Genomic DNA, 18,609 nt, shown 5'->3' on the forward strand with positions numbered 1-18,609 from the left:
TGACCATTCGGGTGTAATAAATAACATACCAATATCTCATCTCGCTTCCGCTGAGAAAGTTTTTGATAGGACGGTTTTTAATTACTGTTAGAAGGAAGAAAAACAGTTTTACTCTATTTCAATACGGTTTTATTCTCGGTGATTATGCACTTTATTAATTAACCAAGAACAATGATACCTTTGTCAAAAAAAAAATCAATTCTGTATGGAATTATTGGATTGATTTGAGATATGAGTTTGGCTTTATATCACGTGTCGCATAAAAGACTCGTCCATCAAATGAAGGTCACTAGCATTATTCGATGCCTCGCGAAAGCAACTCTAATAACATGCTTTTGATATTCGTAGCAATCATATTCTGTGACACTTTTACTAGAGTATATGGAAATTTTAAATTCTTCTTACTTGATTTCGGACTAATTGCAACAATTATTTAGAAATAATATTAATGGATCCATCTATGTACATTACAACTTGTAGAAAGTACATAATACTTATTATTTTCTTGCGGTTATTGCCAAAGGACAACTATTTCAAGCGATTACGGTACGTTTATTTTCCATACTCATTTGCATAATGATACACCGCTCGCATATGAAATTCAGATTTGTAGCTTGTCAATCTCTTGTTCTATACGGAAGAACTTTTCACTTTTTGATATATAATTTATCTCCCTTTCTTATTTTTTCGACATTTTGCACAATTATTCATAGATAATCTTTACCAGATTTTCTTTTAATCTTTCTTTTTTTCCTGTTTCTCCTATGTATCAACTCCTTTGCTGTTCATCTTTGTCCTTTTTATTCCCTTGGATACATGGTAATGTTTAACTAAAAGACTTCGTCTTGACCACTAAACGATTTAACTTTTTGTCTTCAAAACTTTAATATTCTAGATCAGTGACAAATTTCTAATTATATATCATTTTTGACATAAGAAAGTAGCGAAATAAATATTTATAAATTATACCCGTCTTCTAAATGAATTAATTGGTACACAATTTCATCTAAATCCCATCTTCTTTCCTTATTTTTTCTCTCTTTAATTCATAACGGACAAAACATACATGGAACTCCGTGGAGTAGAACATAAAAACGAATTTGAGCAAGACGAAACCCTTGAACTTACATCAAGTAATCTATAAGAATTTAGATCATGGTAATGGTATGGCATGGCATTATGTTGAATCGTTTCCTGATAATGAAAAATGTATACATCTCTTTATCTGTTTTAGCAATGATGCAGTATATATATATATATATATATATATATATATATATATATATATATATATATATATATATATATATATATATATATATACCATACATACATACTTACAAAGATACATGATTCTCTTATATCTGACGGTATTTGCAATAATAAATTCGTTAGTTGGTCTTGAAAGGAGGGTAGAAGAAAGCACTTAGCCTCAGAAAATTCTTGTAATTTCCGGATTGTTGTTGATAATCACAATTTATACTTGCTGCACCAATCAAAGTTAGTACCTGGTTTATATTGCCAAAATTAAATTAGACACGTTCATTGATTTCCAGTTATAAATAAATGAGATTAATTTTGTCTAAAAGGTAATTTGATTGTTTGTTTAATATTTGATAAGAGGCCTATTTGTGTCAATAATAGCGAACACGGCCTAAACAATGTAAAACCTTTATCACGGTCACCTAACCCGTTTTGACAGATTTCATGAACAGGGCTATTCATTGCGAACTTAATACCAAAACAAATTACGGAGACCTCTTAGCTGATAAAAGAAGTGACAAATTAATCTTTTATATTTAGATAGGTTTTATGTTGGCATTATGAGCTCATACACTCAAGGGGCACTTATCACATGGATTCGCCTGTACCAAGGTCTCCAGTGTTGTAGTAAAATTGAAGATCTTACCTTGCAATTAATTTTAATTAAAAGACCGAAGCAACTTTATAATATCTACTACAAACATAAGAAGATATCTAGGAATATATTATCATTATTACATTTATTGTAAATCTGCTGATATTCGAAGTTTGTGATAATCGACACATAATGGATTTATGCTGGTTATTGTCATAATCGAAAAATAATGGATGGTACTGGTTATAATTAGTTTTTGTATTTTGTTATACACAATGTCATTTAGCAACAATGTCATTTTTAACACTTGATATGTTAGGTTGCATGTATCACGTGAAGTCTAATTATTTAAAGGCATTTATGATGTATGTCATGTGTTTAGCCTTAGATTTGTACCAAATTACGGAAGTATACATTAGTTTGAATCTGTTGTTAACATATGCTACTTTTCCTGGTAGATATTGTCCAAAAAGGCAAAACGTTTAGCGAACAATTATATGTAATTATGGAAGATCATAGTCGAATGATTGATCCAATTCTCTTCGTAGTCGAATTCTTGGTCGAATTTTTGGTCTGACAATTCTTCGTAGTCGAATGTTTGATCAGACTTATCTTCGTAGTCGAATGTTAGACTGACCAATCATTAAGTAGTATTAATTAACTAAAACTAATGATTACACATATATTTTTCATCCGATCGATCATCTTTCTTAAAACTTTGTTTAATATTACCCTTGCTCCTGTTTGACGAATAAATACCGCTGCTAAATACCACATTGAAATGTGTCAGTATGCAGTTAGATAAGAGTGGGAATGACTCAATAATGCATTCATTCGAAACTGTTTCTCAAGACCTGGCGCTTTATTGTTTATTATGACATAGTGTGTGCAGTTTCATATTTTTGATATTTTAACATGTGAACGTATCATTTTATGTAATTCTGATTGGTCCAAATAAGCCCATGAAATTATTGTGCAGTACCATCTTTACTGATTGCCTGCCATAGTGGGAAAACGTTTTCATCCCCGCCTTCTGGAATGTTTTGTTTTCAACGAACTTTTAGGCGACCATTTTGCATTTCGAGTCAAGAAAGGGTTTGGGAAGAAAATTGGCTTCGTCTGTCTGAATTCGCCAATTTACCCAGCACAGGGGCTTGTTATGTTATGTATAGCATATAAAAACACGAAAAATACTTAACACCCCACAACAACCATGTATAACAAACATATTATAACATGAAAAATAAATGAATATTAATCTCTGACTCTTAAAGTATTGCATAAAGCCATTTGATGGCGCATTATTAAACATATATAAATATTGTTTCAACATTATATTATGTTTCAATAGTAGGCTATCGCTTCTATTGTCTCTTAATTTGTGACGAATTTTAACCTTAAAAAACCAATTAGTGATCTAGTTAACAAGACAAATATTAATAACCCACGTCTTCTAAATGAAATAAACATGGTATATATTTTCATTTAAATTCTCCCCGCTTTCCCTTTGAAGGACCGTTCCTGTGGCTTAGTGGTTACAGCGTCCGACACGGTTGCGGGAGGTCACGGGTTCGTACCCCGGCCGAATTATACCAAAGACTTAAAAATGGTATTAGCAACTGCCTCGATAGGCGCTCAGCATTGAGAGGTTGGAGCTAGGACTGATCGGCCTGGTGTCAGAATAATGTGACTGGATGGGCCATAATGTTACATGTCTGCGGCATGATGCCCCAGTGCCATACATCACTAAAAACTGTCAAACTGCAGACATCGTAGCGATGACTGAATAACTGTCAAAGCTACGTTAAAATCCAAAAGACCACCTGAGGTACCCGCCTGTGACGAGTGGAAATGTAAGCTATCACAATGTTATTTCTAAATCATACAGACAGGAAGTCTTAGGCTAGACCATGAAGCTACATTGGCTGTTCATTTAAGAGTCAATAAAACGTATCACAAGAAAATGAAGTTTCTTTCTTAGGCGAAAATTAAAAGTGATGCTTCCAGATACTGTATATCTGGTATATTTGTCAAATGGTAGGAAACCCCAATCTAAGGCGGTCTGAGGCTCTCTTGCACATACCTCAAAATCCTCTTATTGACATGTATTATGGTCCTTAAACCGTTAGAAAGAAAGTAAGGGGGTACATTAAATCATCAACACTCCTCGAAGGCGGAAAAAGAAACAACTCTGCGTGTAAATAGTTTAGAGGAGTACGTTGATTTAGATAACGCTGTTAATCATTCAGTCAGTTAAGTTGTTTGTGTCATACATAGTGAGGATTTAAACGAAGCAATCAGACCTTAGTGATTTTGGTTTAATCAATCTTCGGAATTCGGGAATATTAAAGAATCTGAACCAGAAACTTTCATTTATACAACCAAAACGGAACAGTGAATTGTAACAGCTGTTATATAAATATGAGCACTTGTTCTAGTTGTTCAATCAAGAATAAATTAAATCTATCACACAAACTTAATCAGCGTTCTCTCTCTCTCTCTCTCTCTCGATCGAGAGAGAGAGAGAGAGAGAGAGAGAGAGAGAGAGAGAGAGAGGGATAAAGAGAAAGAGAGAAAGCTAATATTAAGCTGTGCAAACCTATATAAGAACAATGAAAGAAATCATTAAATTCAGAAAGAAAAGATGAAAATGAATTAACGGGAGGAAACATATTAATCACAATGAGAGGAGGAGAGAGTGGGTGGAACGTAAATAGATTTTCGAAATCGATGCATAGAATAAAATGATATACTGATTTCCATATTTTTAGTTAAGATATGATGAAGCTAAAGCTGTCTACAAAAAATAATAGTGTGTATTGATGTCATAAGTAAATAATAGAACTACATGATATTCTGCATTCCAGAAACTATACACAATACGACAGTTGTAAAAACAATTAAATGTTTTTGTTTGTTTCACGTCTGGCAATAATTAAGTAACTGAAAAGGGCTACAAAATGGCAAGTACGAACCAAAATGGACGAGAAATTCGCATCTTAAGGGAAGAAGTGTTACTTATTGTTTAAATATTAAGCACGTATCTATATTTCAAATTATTATTTATAATTACCTGTATGTAAAATGGTAAATAAAAGCTGAGCATGACCTTAAAAATGGAAATCAAGAGACGCATTTCCTCTAAAAATCGGAGTACAGTAGAAAAAGAAAATACACTGTATACCAAATGTTGAAAACCAAAGATAAGGTGCCATAAACAGAAGATCAAGGATTTTTCTTTTGTTTTGTACTCGAATGAAACACTATTTCCTACACACGATTTCATATATGATCAGAAAACATGACGTGTACATTCGCCATTATCGCTTCTGATGACTCCTACAGAAAGTAAATAATTGTTTGTAATGTCCTGGAAATCTTTATTCTTTTTTTTTTGTTTTTGGGGGGTGGGTGGGTGGGATTATACACCAAAAAATGGGCATTTTGAAGGATCCCGCTTCAATTTTTTTACAGTTATAAGTGTAAGAGACGAGCGAAATCGTTAAGTTGGATTGATTTTATGGATGATAAACACAGTAAGAACATTTATTTCCAGCAATTCACTTTCGTTCTCTCCTGGAAAATCTCTTAAGGCCAAATTCTGTTATTGTTTTGAAAGATTTTACAAATTATAGACAAATTAAGACTTAGCAAACTTTAAATCATTGCAGAAAAGCTATTTGCACACAGTAGTGTTGTTTAATATAACCCAGTTAAAACTATGTGAATAAGGTACTGTTATTTAATATAACCCAGTTAAAACTATGTGCATAAGGTACTGTTGTTTAATATAACCCAGTTAAAGCTATTTGCACACAGTAGTGTTGTTTAATATAACCCAGTTAAAACTATGTGCATAAGGTACTGTTGTTTAATATAACCCAGTTAAAACTATGTGCACACGGTACTGTTGTTTAATATAACCCAGTTAAAACTATGTGCACACGGTACTGTTGTTTAATATAACCCAGTTAAAACTATGTGCACACGGTACTGTTGTTCAACAATATCGACTTGATAACCACATGGAGTTTTCAAATAGCCAGAAATCTGGATAGACTTGTATTTATCGTATGATATGTTTCTAGCAAGGCGTGAGAGAGCATAGCGAGAAGCAGATGGTTATTAGTAGATTCCAAAGTGGTTGTTATGATTTTGTCTTCTTCATAAAATTACCAAATCTTAAAACGACACACTGCTGTGTATTTTCATATTGTATAACTGCAAAATTGGACTTCATTCACATATGATTATTAGCCAAACTTACAAATACAATTTAGTCATGACATAAAGAAAAATAGTTTTTATTCATGCGAATTTCTGAAAATTGATTGAATTGAATCGCTGATAGAAAAATATACTGAATGGTATTATCATTTAAAATGTACAATTCACAAAGAAATGAATAAGAAACGAAACTGCATACCATTGCAGATGCAGATCAATGCAGATAACATATGCAGATTAATTGTCTGTAGTGGAAAAGAGATATCTACACTATTAAGGGTAAAATATAAAAATAAAACCCGACGTTATTTAATTCAAATTAATATTTAAGCAACGGTCATTCAGAATATTTACAAGATATCGGAATATAAGACCACATTTCCATGATTAAAATCTTTATAAATATAAGCGGCAAAAATGTTTAAAAATTCTAGTATTCTAGGTATTCACATGTTCTATAAATTTAAACATATTCGGTATTTTTCTATATATCTTTATATCCGCAAAGATATTGTCATAAGAAATGTGTCTGTAATGTGTACAATTACTACCTCACAGTTCTTTTTACGATTAATTTTTCTTTTCTGCGAAACAATGGATTTTAAATTTTCTATAGACAAAAAAGAATATTCATTTGTCCAAGTTTTTGTAAGGAAAACATAATGTTTGAAACATATTTCATGTATCTCTTACAATTTAGTTTGTTCATTTATTTTTCTGACCCATAGCAAGCAATATGGTATATAACCGAAAAAAACATGTTAAAAACACTAAAACAGCCAAATCTATTTTATATAATTAAAAGTTATTACAGTTGCTATCCCTCATTTCTAAAAATAATGATTTTAGTTTGTCGAGATTGACCATCATACTAATTGTATCACAAAAGCTTCCAATGACATTTATTTTTGTCTGTGGATCCCTACTGTATCAACACAGTTTGAAACCTTATCGGAATAAAGTATTGTCTAAACATGATCTATATCTTTTGAGATAAGTACACCTCCATTGCATTCAAACTTTAACAGTGCAATCAAATTATTAATATGAAGAGAACACATGATAGTACGTAAGACACAACATTGCTTTGCACCAAATGTGCATTTGAAATAAGTAGTGAAACCTTTAGGTGTTCGGACACGGCATATCAGGTTTCAATGTATCTTAACATGTTTGTTTTCTTTTACCATTCATATCCTTACGTAATAATTACGAATATACGTTATCATTCTGTACTTTATCAACAACTGGTTTTGAAAAATTGACAGAAACATAATGTCATATGAGGAATATTATTCCAAAACACTACATTTGCTTCGTCTATCAGATCATTGTCTTCCGCCCACATGCATAAACGAATAATCAATATATCAGTAAAGATCTTTCATATAGTATCAGTAAGGAAAAAGGCAAAGATTCCTATACCGCCCCCACCCCCGTCTTGGTAGATGCAGAAAAATGGCAGTAGATAGAGGTTCCACACAACCATTCATAAACGTTTGAGGCACATACTATTTTAAATTCTATTATTTTCCATTTTCGTGGTGTCACTTCCTATGTCAGAACATAAAATGAAACTTTCTCAGGAACATTCTTATTAGCTATGCGTCTATACAAATTAGCGATATAATGCTTTAACATGTACGACAATCCATCATATCTATCTATCTATCTATCTATCTATATATATATATATATATATATATATATATATATATATATATATATATATATATATATATATATATATATATATGGTGATAAGGAAAATCATGTATAGAGAAAAGCTTATACATTACTTTTCATATGCGCCACCAGAGGCAAGCAACACGTACTTGCTTTACACACCTTTGGTGGGAATATAAAAAAAAACCCATAACAATCACAACAGACTACAAGAGTGTGGTTCGCTTGCCTAGTTAGACATAATCGACTCCTTATGAAAAGAAAGCGAAACAAAAAATAAACTTTGAACGTAATAAACCGACATGATACTTTCCTGAAACAAGATAAACAGGCCGATGACACATTGCAGATTGGTGTACTAGGCTGTTTGATCGCATTTTAGTGTCATATCGCCACGAGTCAATTCCGTTTGTAACCATCGGCTGAACTTATTTTTGGTATTCTGGTATTAATAATTTGTTGAAAATCAAGTTTGTTATCGGCGGGGCTGGACGAGAGGCTCCCAGAGATCCATTCCTCCATTTTCCCACTAAAATAGTACAGTATACACGTTTAAATGTTGTCGCTATGAATGGACAGCGAAGAATAGTGCAGGGCTGTTTAAATATTATGTACAAATGCACCCTTCTAACCCGACCTAAGACGATTATATATCTATGTGCGTTGTCTATTCCTTATATTTCTTATCGATTAATATTCAACAATATTCTGAATCTATAACATCTATCATATGACAGAAATGGTGATGTCCATTGTCGACAAATAAGAAAGAGATACACGATTTCATTTGCTCTTGCGATTGCACTAACTTCTAAGCATTTCCAATCAGCAAAATAGTTTTAAGATAAACTTTTTTCTTCCCGATATACTAATTTATTCCATGATAAACACTGCTTTGCATTCCACCTTGAGCCTCATAGCATGTGAATTGCTAAGATTCACTATGTTAATGTAATCTAAAAGTTGGGACAAGAAGAGAAATAAACGTACCATTGAGCTCAGATGGTGTTTCTCTGCTACGAGTCGTAGTAGAATCGCTCACTTTGTTCTTCCTATCGTAAAATGAAAAGTGTACAGTTACAAAATGTAAAACCCAAGTCCCCATTCGTAAAATAAAAGACAATTCATACATCTTTATGGATGACCAGTATGACCAAACGTGCACAGTATTTTATTACGCTATTGCCCGGTAATGTAAACCTCTCAAAGTGATACAGTATGTACTATGCCATAACTTTTTGATGTACAACCGTTTGACAGTGTTTGCAAACCTTGTCTATTTGACTTATGAAAAATGGGCAGAGAGAGGTCACAAGCTGTTCAAATCGAAACATCAGACTGTGTTCAACAAGGCAGCATAAAAGAGCACAACATATGCAATATATTGTATCTTGTTTGGTACACATTCTAATAGTATGCAACATGATTTATAAACGTTACGTTACGGTACGTACAGGCAAGTGTGACATTACATTGTAAAATTATGAAAATATAGGTGCACCAAATATATAATAGGTATGTGATAAGACAAAACATTTATCATGTTCATTCATATTTATCAAAACATATCAGTAATGTTAACACTTATAGAGGAGTTTATATTTAAATATTTTAATTTATGTTACAATGATTACTGTCTAAAACAAAATTACATCTAATTGGTTGAAATAAAAAAGAGATTTATCGTGCGAACTTGAAGCAGTTACCTTTCCTTCCATCTTCTCACTATCAAAGCGATGATTACTAGAGTTAGAAGTGCAAGTGACAGCAAGAGTAGAGGCAGTACGAGCTCAAGTTGAACTGAAAAAAGTATATTTCCATCATTATCATCGTCTGACATTGCATTTCATTCAATTATGATAAAGAATAAACTGTTCAATTCCTACGTAGGGTTACACAGTTTTGCATGGTTGTCCATGGGGTGACTTCTCTATTCTAGATGTCTGGCATGGATAAGTTATCTTACAGTATATCCCTCATTGTTTTAGCACTGGATTCATGCTTAAAAGCCCGCCAATGAGACCGCATGGAACATCAGTTTTGGGTTTGAGATTAATTTCAAGGCTTTAGATGTCATTGTTGGCTGCACAACTTAATAATTTTCAGAGTAAGTAATTTTACGGTAAAATTGTCCATGTAAGATCTACTCTTCAATTGATCATTTCATTTGCTTGTTTTATCTCGCTCAATAAACATGTAAAACTGTCGTTTTCACGATTTCGTTGCTATTTACCTGTGATGTGGTTAACGATGTAGAGTTTTACTGATATTCATTACCTCTTGGAAAATGGGAAGATGTAAAAGTTATTGAATGAATAGCCTGAAGATATGTTTGTCATGCAAATAATTGTTTTTTTAAAGTTGTTGGTATATCATTTGATAACCATGCAATGTTTGCAGTATGTACTCAATGAGAAAGTTCATCGCAATGAGAAAAATAATTGAATTGAGAAAATATTGTCAGATTTTCTCCGCTATCTTAAGAGTATAACAATATATACTTTTTTAATTATTCCATTTTGCCACATGGATGAGGTGTATTGTCACTATAATGCAGTGCTGTCCAACCTTTTTAACACCATGGACCACTGAAAAATGTTTTTCTTGAAACCGTGGGCCGCAGCAGAGAACTGAAAGGCAACGACTATATAGCTGCTCGAGTTCTGGAGGGCCATTTAAAACCTGCCGCGGGTTGGACAGCACTGCTGTAATGTAATACAGTGAATAAAAGTTCGTTTGATTTAGTGCATGTAGACAATAACTGTGTCCGGTACTGTTTAGGTATACCTTACTTGTCCTACTAGTTCTTGTAGAGAGCACAAATATGAATGGTTCATTTACATATAATGTTGTTTCAAATGTTACGGGAAAACGGAAGTCAAAAAGTTTGTTACCGTACAGGAAACGTCTGGTACACATATTAATTCTTCCATTTTGCCATATCAATGCGGTATATTGTATAAACCGATGAATAGTTATGTAGTAAGAGGTTATAAATGTATGCTGCTGCTGATGGTGATGGTGACACTGAAGAAAGCGAAGCTGAAGAACAGTACGACGACGATGATGACGATGCTGATTGCTACGATAATCAACAACTACTTAGAATTTTAAGAAAACAAAGTAGGAGACGGAAGAGGAAGGAAATGATGGTGTATAGTGATTATGATGATCGTGTTGATCGAAAAGAAGGAGAAGAAAAAGGATAAGGATCTTGTGGAAAAAGAGTAACATAGTACGATGACTATCGTACCGTCTAAGCAGTTCATTCCACTCCAACCTTTTTGGCAGTCGCATGAGTATGAACCAACTGTATTTATGCAGTCTCCATGCTGACAAGGGGTATATTCACATTCATTAATATCTGCAATCCAATGTCATGCATGGAATTAATTGTTTTGTTATTTTTAATTTAAATATAAACATTCAAAAAAGCAATAATATATCATATAAAATACTCCAAAGATAAAATAAAGGAATCTTGCGGTACTTATAACATCTACGGCAATCTTAGGTAGGAAAGAAGAAACTTAACATATTTGTTATTTTAAGTAATTCTTAAAACAACTTCTTTAGAAGCGAACGTCTTCATGGTACTTAAATTATCGATATAATAAAACGGAAATAAATCCGAGAAAACACGGGATGGCTATACTTGAACAAAAATCAGTAACTTCTTATTTATTCAGAGGCTTCAATGAAAGGAAAATAATAGTTTCCCCTTTCCTTAACTTCAAGGCTGAGCAATTGCTGATTTAACTGTTTTAAGCCATTTACAAAATCACATTGTGGTTACGTTCATCATAAATATTTTTTTTAAAACCAAGCATATTGGCGAGGAGGAAATTGTTTTAATACACAGTTTAAACTTCAATTCAATATTAGCTGACTTTCGAAGCTTATAGATCCTCATCATTTTGAACAAGAAATCATTTTATTAAAGACAATACATTCTTATGCAAAAATATAATGTTGAAAATCCCCCAAGCATAGGAATTACACCGTGTTTCCGCCCCAGCTATTAAAGTATTTGCAAAGTAAGGACCATTAGTACTGGTGCATGTGCCGCCACTTTATAAACAAACAAAAAAAAAAAAACGATCTCTAGCACTCATTTATATTTGAAACGAAATAAATGTGACATCAAATATTATCTCTAAATATTTACCAAGAACTTTTGTACCTTATTCTAAGACAAGAAAAAGACATTGTCCAGAATATATTTTTGAGACCCTGAATGCGAAAACATGTTTAAATTATTATGCACACAGTATTTGCAACACATCATGTACCTCAGTGAAACGAAGTTTTTTTAGGTAATAGATAAACAATGTGCGAAGAGTAGATCCATAAAATGTTTTATCAGAAAGGTAACAAAATACGTATGCATGTCTGACCATTTGTTAATGAATTTTCTACATGACTGCTTTACGTTTGAAACATAGGTTTCAGCGTTAAAATTTATACTGAAAAGATCAATATTTTTAGAATGTAAGGGTGATTGCGAAAATGTTAATTCATGTGATAAATCTTTTTCTATAACAGTAAGAAACAAATAACACTTGTAAAATCTTATGAATATTACAATTTATTTTCATACACTGCGGTGGTTTGATCCATAAATGAGTTACTTTCTTCCATTCAAATAAAAAATAAAAAATTAACATCTGCAATTTACAACAGCATCACATATTATTATCCAGTAGTATGGCTTTGTTCATAAATTAATATTTGCACAAACTTTAATGCAATAGTTTTACCTGAAAATCATTCCGATTCGTTACATCAAGATGTACAAGGTATAATCAAGGTGTACAAGTATGCTTAATGAATATGTTTATCTGATTATGTAATATTAACACATCTTTTTCATTATTTGTGTCGATTATATATTGTTTTCAGCAGCGACTTAAAATAATTCTACGTTCTTCTTATTTCATTACAATATATGATAAATAGGCATTACAATAAATAATCAAATGTTTGTTATCTGTTTGAATTTTGACATTTTCATGTCCAAGTGTGAGGAAGTTTCATTATCACTGAGATTATATCTAAAATGTTGCTTTCGATCCATACCTGATTCATATTTCGTCAATGGAGCCCAGGGAAAAATCAGATGCAAATGTATCGATAATATTATGGCTGCCCTTTTTATGGCAATCGTTTCTCAAACAAAAACTGATGACCTAATATAAATAATTCCATATTGGTTACAATTAAACATTTTTTAACTGTGTTAGTATTTAACTTCGTAGTAACTTCTTGCAATCCTTCTGGTACAATTTTCAGAATCATGCAGGCAAGAGTTTAACGTTATTCCAGTAATTTTTTAAAACATCCACTTCCGTTGTTGAAACCCGATTTTTTTCCACAAGATAGAATCATGACTTGCCAAATAGTATTTTATGTCACAGAGGGCATAATCGTTAGCAAAATAAAACAATTCTCCCTAGATCAAATTCGCTACAGTAAAACTAATCATTGTAAGCTATCCCTAACAATATTGCAAAGAGAGGTTTGCGAATGATCGATCGTCATAAAGCTTATATATATATATAAAGGTTATAGAGATATTTTTCAGAGCTGTTTCTTCTGCAGCCCATACGTTCGGATTACATTTAGTAACGGCAGTTGTTATATCCCGTATCTTACTCTAGTAATGGATGACAAAGATTACATCGTGTTTGTTAGTTATTTAACGTTATATTCACAGACATTGCTTTAAAAGTATTACAACGTTTTCATCCTAAACATAATAGTGTATGGAAGACTTATAATAACTTTTAGGATGAAGATAATGTTTAAAACTGAGCCATACCGCAAAGTCACAATCTATACATATCTGGAATCAAACTCGCAATTCCTCATCAATGAATGCATGTACACATGGCAAACATTTTACTCACCATCTGAACAGTTCTTTCCGGTCCAACCATGAGGGCAGTCACAAAAGTACGAGCTATATGAATTTATACAATTGCCGCCATTTTCACATGGTGAGAAGACACATTCGTTGATATCTGCAATTTGAATTAAAAAGAAAACTACTCGTCTGATGAATGGTCTTTAAACAATGGTATCAGAAATTTGTGAAAAAATAATATAAACTCAGATATATAAAGCAAAATAAAGAAGCCAACCCAACTTTACGAGTTATAACCTAATTTGACTATAACTTATAATAATCAGAATCCGTCCTGTTGTAACGAAACGCCTAGTCGTGCAAACAAATGTGTTCATATCTGTGCTTCAAACATGTATGCATCTGAAATGTGGACACCAACCAGTGAGATCCTATAATAGAGTGGAATCTATTTTTGTTAGTAAATTGAATGGTCTAATTCCTGGATACAGCTGAGATCACTAACACTAATTTAATTTACCTTCTGTGCAGTTTATCCCGGTAAGGCCCTTTGGGCAGTTACAGACATATGAGCCAATCGTATTCGTACAATTTCCGCCATTTTTACAGGGAAAACTATCACACTCATTGACGTCTGCAAGGAAACAGGGGATATCGTTGTAGCATGGGATAATACAAACGTATCTAAATATAAAAGAATTTTCTATAATGTCTTGCCATTTCAGACAACGTAGACATTTTCATTTAACGTGCGAACATATGTAATGTTCCTGCGATGCTCCTTGTCGTCTTGATAAAAGTAACATTTTTTATAAATTTCCAAACAAAAGTGATTTTTTTTGTTAAACAAAATAGTTTCAGTCATTAGAAGTTTCTATAAGCATTTTATGTTAAATCAGTGGCAGGAAAGTTATACAATATATTTTGCCCATATATTCCACAATCCCTTCAATATGTATTTATATCAATAGCTGAAAAAGTATCAAAACAAAGAATGGCGTATAATGCTGGTTGCATAGCAGATGTTTTGCTATGTGAAGCAGCTCTAAGGATGAATTTATTCGTTTTGCGTGTAAATTTAAGTAGAAGGAACCTCTTATTTTCCAGATTATACGAAAGATAGGCAGACATATATATTGTTGGTACATAGCGCAAAGTATTTTTGTTGGTGAGCAGATAGGGTTGTGGTGAAATAAAGGAAACATATAATAATTCTTGCTTATCAAAAGAATTGCTTGAGGCCGATGAACAAAAAAGCATACACATCAAATGTGGATATGCTCAACATATGCTGATGATGTCTACTCTCTTACATGGAATTCATCGAAACACAGCAAGACTTGTCTTCCAGATAATATTCACTATAACCCATACTATCTTTAGGACTATGACTTAAATCTAGCAGAAATTACGGACGCATAACAAACTCAGAACAATGAAGATCCTCACATAATGATTATACTTTCCACGAACTTGAGAATTCATAATTGCTGTGTAGCACAGGAATCTCAATCGATCAAAAACAATTTGATTACCTCACTTACTTTACATGTTTATGTGATTTCAACAATATCTACAGGGGTCATGATCATAAAGAGAAAAAAGATAAACCAGTTTCATCAGAAGTAAGCGTGAGTTGCAATAGAGCACTGCATATTACAAACAACCATAACTTTAGCAATCGTAAGCTATGTCCACCTCACCCGCTCGATCTACGTGACTGCAGGTAAGACAGATCATTCTAAATTATCCATACCAATAGTCCAAGGGGTAATAGTGAAAGGTCGACTGGCATAAAGCATATATCAACTGGTAATGAGATTTGTTGGACACACAACTATATATATATATATATATATATATATATATATATATATATATATATATATATATATATATATATATATATATATATATATACATGGTTTAGTTCAAGCTTTGTATAAAGTTTATTGGAATGTTTTGGCTGAACTTTTTCCACCTCAGCCCATATGCTTGGAAGGTATTGAATAACGGCATTGTTGAAACCCCGTTTCTGAGTTAATTGAGGGGAATTTTTCGTTTTATTCGACTTTATTATAGACATAGATATTACCTTCAAAAACATTGGTTCCTTTTTTAAATTTAAACACCGGTATCAACGACAACGAATTATTAAAAACACATTTTACATACCTTCCGACTACCAATAATATGTTTATAATAAAGAATGCGAATAAATTTGAGCCTTGAGACAAAGTCACAATTTATAAATATCTGGAATCAATACTACAAGTCATAATCAATTATATATATATATATATATATATATATATATATATATATATATATATATATATATATATATACTCACCATCTGAACAGTTCTGTCCTTTCCAGCCGTGAGGGCAGTCACAAACGTATGTGCCGTATGCATTTGTACAATTACCGTCATTTTCACACGGTGAAAAGTCACATTCATTGATATCTGCAATGTGAGTAAAAAGGGTCACTGTTTGTACTATCAAGGAATTTCCAAGAAACGTATGAAACATTTGTGAAGAAATAATATAAAATCAGATGTATAAAGTAAACCAAAGAAACTTCACGATATATAAGCTCATTTGACGATAACTTGTAACAATTATATTCTGTGATGTTTAAACGAGAAGTCTCTAGTAATACAGGAGAATCTATTTGTATCCGCGCTTTAAAAATGTGAACCATATGAATTTTTGGACAACAACTATAATTGAAAGCAACCGAAATCAGTTCCTTTTCATGGCATAAGAAATTGAAGTGATATCAAGGTAATCATCTAATATAGTGGAATCTATTTTTGTTAATAAATCTAAAGGTTTAATCCTGGGATAAAGTTGAGATCATCAACACTAATGTAATTTACCTTCTGTGCAGTTTATCCCGGTAAGGCCCTTTGGACAGTTACAGACATATGAGCCAATCGTATTCGTACAATTTCCGCCATTTTTACAGGGAATACTATAACACTCATTGACGTCTGCAAAGAAACGGGGCATATTGTTGTAGCGTTGGATAACACAAACTATCTAAATATCAAAGGATTTTCAACAATGTATGGGTCTTTAATAATTATGATAATAATAATGAGGACTTTGTATAGCGCCTAATCTTTAGAAGCTATAAGCGCTTTACAACATTAGACAACACCTATAAGGTAAGAAACATAATAATATTATTACAAAAACAAACAACACGAAATTAGAAAAACATTTTAAAAAATAAAAAACATGCTGAGAATATTTCAGGTAGGAAACATTATTAGGTCTTTAAGTTTGTTCCTGCAGTCGAAATAAGTGAGTTTTGAGGGCCCTCTTTAACAAAATGTAGCTATTTTCATTGGATGTAAGAAAAGATCTTATGTTGTTGCAATGTTTTTTGTCGTCATGATAAAAGTAACATTTTGTATAAATTTCCAAAACAAACGAAACCAATGATGTTAAACAAAATGGCTGAAAAGTAATTAAAACCTCCTATATGCAATTTTTTTTAAAAATCACCACTCAGTGGTAAGAAACGATAACACTATATTTTGTTAAAAAAATTTACAATCCCTGCAACCTATAGATGTAAGTATAGCTGAAAACGTAGTAAAACAAAGGTTGCCACATAATACCATTTGCGAACGTAGATGTTTAACTATGCAGCTTTAAAGGTGAATTTATTCACTTATTCACTTTGCTTCTAAATTTATTATGTAAAGAACCCCTTGCTGTCCAAGTTACCTTAACAGCAGGGAGACGGATATTGTTACTGGTACATCTCAATATTGAGTTGGATTGGAGGTCGGGTTGCGGTGAGATAAATTAAAACTTCAATAATTATTGTCTTTTGTAAAGCATTGCTCGATGCCAGAGGACACAGAAGCATGCACATCAAATGACGTGGGTATTGTGTCAACATGATGTCTAATGCGTACAAGGAATTCCTGGAAACACTTTTAGACGAGATTTTTTTCGGTTAACTTTCATTATATACCATGCTAACCTTTCGATTATAAATAAGCTATATCTGGTTGAAATTACTGATGCATATCAAACTCAGGACAATGTTGATCCTAACGTAATGACTGTAATGTCCATAAAATTGCGATTTTATAATTGCATGTCGGAAAGGTTCCTCAGTCGATCAAACGATTGGGTAACATTACAGCATATGCTTCACCATCAAGATCGTCCAAATAATATCTACCATCGGCACAATGAGTAAATGCATAAAATATCATCCAGATTTGTAAAGTGCAGATACATCAAGCCTTGTGCTCTAAATAGTGTGTTCAAGTTGTCAAGAGTGTTTGCTTTGTTCTCGTTGAACTATGCAGATTTTATCAGTGATTGTTCCATGATTTTACATACCTCTTTTTCCTTTTCGTCAGATATATACGGGACCGCCCTGGAGGCCTAAGTGATTAGAGCGTCTGCCTCGGATGTAGGAGGTCACGGATTCGAACCCCGGCCGAGTCATACCAAAGACTTATAAAATAAACGCTTGGCGCTCAGCATTAAGAGTTTAGTGCTAGGATTAGTCGACCTGGCATCACGATAATGTAAATGGGTGATACATGTTGCTACGTAACTGGAGCATGATACCCCAGTGCTTGATATCATTATAAACTGCCGCACTACATCCGTCGTGGCAATATCACTAGAATTGTTAAAGCTACGTTAACGTTACAGACATACACGCTATACACACAGTTGCACGATCATCAACTAAATTGAACTGACAGTTGTTTCCTGCAATGTTAGTTCGCCTCCAATAAGGATTCGTGTTACTGGCAGGTTATTTATTGGCCATACCTATTGACGTTGTCGCCAGATTTTACATGGCTGAAAACACATTTGTGTTTAATTCAGTTATTAAGATATAATTCTCTTTTATCCATCATGTAATTTAAACATCAAAGATCAGATCCTTTTTAATGTTTTATGAAAAACAACACTCACAATGCTTG

This window comes from Sinohyriopsis cumingii, chromosome 12 (assembly GCF_028554795.1).
Source record: "Sinohyriopsis cumingii isolate HCF-2022 chromosome 12, ASM2855479v2, whole genome shotgun sequence".
In the NCBI taxonomy this organism is placed as follows: domain Eukaryota; kingdom Metazoa; phylum Mollusca; class Bivalvia; order Unionida; family Unionidae; genus Sinohyriopsis; species Sinohyriopsis cumingii.